At 39.2% G+C, this 4,947-nt stretch overlaps 1 pseudogene; it reads right to left on the bottom strand.

The window, feature by feature from the left end:
• Window positions 1-2,675: 2,675 nt before the first annotated feature.
• LOC110211199 (large ribosomal subunit protein uL5 pseudogene) lies at window positions 2,676-3,206 on the bottom strand (annotated as a pseudogene).
• Window positions 3,207-4,947: the final 1,741 nt, after the last annotated feature.

Here is a 4,947-nt window from a genome sequence, read left to right as displayed (position 1 = left end):
ATGCTTCCTATATCCTGATTTTTTTTACCTCAAATATAAAGAGACCAATGGTTATCTAGAAATAAACAAAAAGTTAGAGCAAAAAGACCAAACCTCTGTCTGAATGTTAAGAATTTTCCCAGTTGGAGGCTTTGAGTTATTGTGCTTGTATTCACAGACTTCCAACTCATATAAACTCCATCAAATAGAGAAAGTAATCATGTGGATCATAGGTTCTTAGGATTCTTTTTTGGACAACTGATAGACAACTCTGCAGATTCTGGCAGCTGATGCGCTGAATGTTCAAGAGATGTGATATGATGCAGTGCAAAATACACATACATGCGTGTGCACACACACATAAACCTAATTAAAATAAGGGGAAAAAGCTATTTCTGACATACCCAATTCATAAAAATTCTCAAATATGGCCCTTTCTAGAAATTAAAAAAAATTTAGATATACCATAGCCAAAATATTTACTTCAGTTTAGCAGAGCCTTCAATCCATGCTCTGGGTAAGTTTGGGGAGGCCCCTGAGTCCCCTTGGGATTACAGATCCAGATGTATAACCTAGAACTGGGAGACTGCATTAAAATAACCAATAATTAAATAATTAATTATAAAACTGGGTTCTGGCATAGTGCTAGATTCTAATTCATGGAAAATGATGGGTAAAGACATTTGAAAGGAAAATAAATGGAAATGATTGTTTAAGCAAAGCATCAGCATACTTGGAGTGCTTAGCTTCTAGGGATGGGAGGCTGTACTGGATAATGGAACATATTTTACATTTTTTTTGTCAAATAGCTCTTTATGCACTTTGCATGTCACTAAAGGTAAAAAGTGGAAGGTATTTGACTTGAGGTCTCTATTCTATTTTTTGGTGACATTGTGAAAGGCTGGTTTTGAGTTTTGTATATCATTTAGTTACTTGAATACTTCAAGGGACTGTATTTCTGTTGGTTTGGATGCTCCTTCCTTGAAGGCAGATAACACTTCCTTTAGATCTAGTAGACAGTCAGTCTTAGATGTTTAAAAAATTCATCAGGTAGAGTATGGCAGCAAACACTTGAAATCCCTGCCCTTGGGGAGGCTGAGATTGGTAGATTGCTGGAGCAGCCAATCCAGTTTTCACATTGTGTGGCATCAACAGGGTGAGCCTCCAAAATTGGGGAGTTGGGGGAGGGCATCAGGCTGCCCTAGGAGAGGTGAACTGACCCATACCAAAAATCTAGCAGGTCAAAGCCTTGATGCCAATCAGGAGTAGAATCAATCTCATGGTTGGCTGCTGCACTTCTAGGCTGTGCTAAAGAGGAAGATCAAGTCTCAAAAAAGAAACAAAACAAAACAAAAAACCATCACCAAGAGACCTCTCTGCTGGTGATGATTCTCTCTGGCTTTATCTGGGCTGGTCCTCATATGATGGAAATAGAGCTTGTTCCTAGGCCTGTACTTGAAGACCTCTTGGTAGAGAACCTGGCAGAAATGGTGTTTAAATGGTGTAGCCTTCAAGAACACAGGGTGACCTCTGTTCCACCAGGAGGATTATGGGATCATGGACTGAGAGTTAGAAGGGACCTTTAAGGCCCTCTAGATCAACTACCTCATTTTACACATGAGGAAGCAAGACTAGAGAGGTGAAATAATTTGTTCAAAGTCATACAGGTAAGTAACAGTGCAAGGAGTTGAACCCAGATCCTCTGAATGCAAATCAAGTACTTTTTCCACTCTACTATGCTACCTTTAGAAGAGGTATAAATTTATCACACTGAAATAGAATCCATGGTTTCAGGGACATATGATAGCCAATTAACTAATGATTAGATGAAAGTCAAACATACAAAAGAGAAACTCAATCAGGCTGGAAAAGCTTAGGAGTAACGGCTATCCTCAGCCAGGAGCACTTCACTTTAGTGACTCCTTGCAACACAGATTGAGTAAAGCCAGCACAACTGATGGTTACAGGACTTCAGACAGGTGGACTCTTGAAGAGACTCTGAACTCTTACAGTTTTCAGGGTAGGGGGTAGAAAAGAGACTACTGGAACATGTTATTTTCAGATAGTCAGCAAGGGAAACATGTGGTCATTATAGCAGTAAGCAAATGTTTGTTGAAGGGGATTAAATTCTTCCAAAAATGGAGGCCAGGAACAACTAAGGGGAGAAGGACTTGTTAAAATTTACATCGATAAATCCAAGACCTGTGATTTTGTTTGTGTGGAAAATAGCTCCACAATCTGTCAGAGTAGGTAGTTCTCAAAGTGTATGTCGTGAAATTTCAGATATTATATTATTGCATATAAAAGAAGATTCACAAGTAATTCTATTGAATTCTATTGAATATATATGTCACTCACCCACCATATGTCCTATGGCAAATACAGCATTCCTTATTCCCTTGCCCTCCTATTGCCCCTCCTCTGATTCCCTGGATTCCATGAGATGGCTGGGTAGGAAGACTTACTAGAGGGAAGACTCTCGTTCTTACCTTCTTGTTCCCTCTTCTCCAACTCCAGGACCCAGACCCCACCAGGGCATCCCATGGGAAAAGCAGTATGGCTGCTCTTTTGGCTTGCATGAGCTGGATTTTTTGGGTGTGTGTGTGTGTGTGTGTGTGTGTGTGTGTGTGTGTGTGTGTGTGTGTGTTTTACACTTCAGTAATCATTTTATCGACTTTTTAATAGAAAACAGGACTTTATTTGCCAGAAAGAATGATGCCATCATACTTCTGCTGGAATCAGCGCATGGCTTTCTCTTTGCCAGTTCTGTGTTTGGCCCCGAAGCAGCCTGTCCTACGCTTTTTGTCCGCAATGTGGAACCTGCCCAGCACCACATGGAAATCCACGCTGTAGATGGTGATGCTAGGGTCGTATTTAATCCCCACATCGATGTGCTCTTGGATCCCAAAGCCAAAGTTGCCAGTGTCTGAGAAGTTATTTTTCCTTAATTCATATTCTCACACCATCAGCCCCTTCTCCAGAATCTCTTCAGCTTTGGCCCCACGGACTGGACAGTGAATGGCAATCTTCTTGCTTCTCCTGATTCCAAAAGACCTGACAGTATAGAGAGCTTTGGAGAACACTGGGGTTTGGCCTGTGAGCTGCTCCAACACTTTGGCAGCCTAGGTCAGTCAGTCCTCACTCTCCCCAACACAGATGTTGAGGCAGAGCTTATCGATGAGCAGTTCCAGCATGGGATTTTCCTTTTCACCTTGATCTTGGACCATGGTGGAGAACCCGAAGAGAAAGATAAGCTGGATTTTTACTACCTACAATGCTTCAGGTGTGATAGAGGACCACCTGGTCTTACAACTCCCTATGGATACACAGAGAACAGCCCGCTAGCAAGTACCAGAGCTAGAACTCAAACCCAGGTCTTCTAAGACCAATGCTATTTCCATGATGCCATATTGTCATTTATTATGATGGTCATAATTATATGCTGAGATCTGACTTCAGCTTAGAAATCACAGACTTATTTGTTTCATCAAGGGAGTAGCACATTTGAAATAGGATGGGTTAAAATGGCATAACCTTGCCACAAAAAGGAGTTAATCATAGGAAGGAGCCCTCATTGTTAAAAGAGGCAAGCCTAGTTATTTGACAAAGGTCTGTCTTGGAGGCTGACCATCTGGAGTGAAGAAAGAAGAAATGAGATCTTTAAATGTATAGATAACATCTTATTATTGTAAAATAGCTTCTTATGGTTAAGGATTCTTTATAGTTTCCTGACAAAAGAATATTGTAGAATGTGTCTGACAATTTGAATATCTAAATCCTAATACTTAGAATAATGTTGCATTGCTGTCACAAAATAATAAATATTCAATCTTTTAAGTTAACACTCATCTTTTTCTTAAAAAAAACAACAACAGTTTTCTTGATTGGACCTTCAATGTTAGAACAGCAGAAGAGACTACTTTCCCCTCCCTTATCTAACATTTGATGTCATAGAACAATGTTGCTAGGTAGTGACAGTGTTCAGTTTATATCATGGGTAAAGACTGATTTTCTTAGGCTCTAATTATATTGGTTAAAGATCTCTAGAAATATGTCTCAATTTAGTATCTCATGGGCATTGACCCCAGAAAGAAGGAACAAATGTGAAATATGAAGTAATTTGAAACATTGTGAACATTTTGTGCCCGATAAGTTCTAATTTATAGTTGTCAGAATTGTTTTTTTTAAGGTAGTTTTTTTAAGGGTTAGAGAGGAAGAGAATTACCTTGTCATAGAAGAAAAATTATTCTGAAGCCAAGGATCAGGCTCCCTGACCCATGACTGAAAGAGTAGACATGGCTCTTTTAAATCCCTATCTTTTAATATCTTTTTCTGAAAACTATACTATCCTTCCCTTACTCCCCTAGTCTTATGGTTAAGAAAAAAAAGATAAAGGAGAAAAGCATCTTAAGGAGATGTAGGTATAAAAAAGGGAAATAATGCTTGACAAAGACATTGGCCACCATTATGGAGGATGTTAAAGTACAGATTCCGAATGAAAAAGGGTTTCTTTATTAATAATGATGTGAGAGGTATGTGGTAGACACGAGTAGGTTGCAGCATATTGCTAACCATGAACTGTAGCAAAAGACATATAAAGAATATCATCAGAGAGATATATGACTTGAGAAGGAAAAAAGCAGACCAGCCATGTGGCAAGAACAAGGGAGATAGATAGCCTGAGCACTCCAATGATATCTACACAATGCCAAGAGAACTGGAGGAAGGTCCATTGGGGATGTTCTCTGTGGACAAAAGCCACACAGGACAAGAGAGTGTGGATGAATTTTGATTTGCTTCACTGAAGGGAGTACTCACATTAATGTGATCATAGATTGTTGAAATATCAAAGTTAAAGAAGACATCTCTTTGTATAAGATGAAGTAGAATTATATAACTAGATCATAAAAATGGGAAAAGAACCCACATGTACAAAAATATTTATAGCAGCTTTTTTTTGTGGTGGCC

This window comes from Phascolarctos cinereus, unplaced genomic scaffold, assembly GCF_003287225.1.
Source record: "Phascolarctos cinereus isolate Bilbo 61053 unplaced genomic scaffold, phaCin_HiC Scaffold_1;HRSCAF=81, whole genome shotgun sequence".
Lineage (NCBI taxonomy): Eukaryota > Metazoa > Chordata > Mammalia > Diprotodontia > Phascolarctidae > Phascolarctos > Phascolarctos cinereus.
This window is presented reverse-complemented; position numbering and strand designations above follow the sequence as displayed.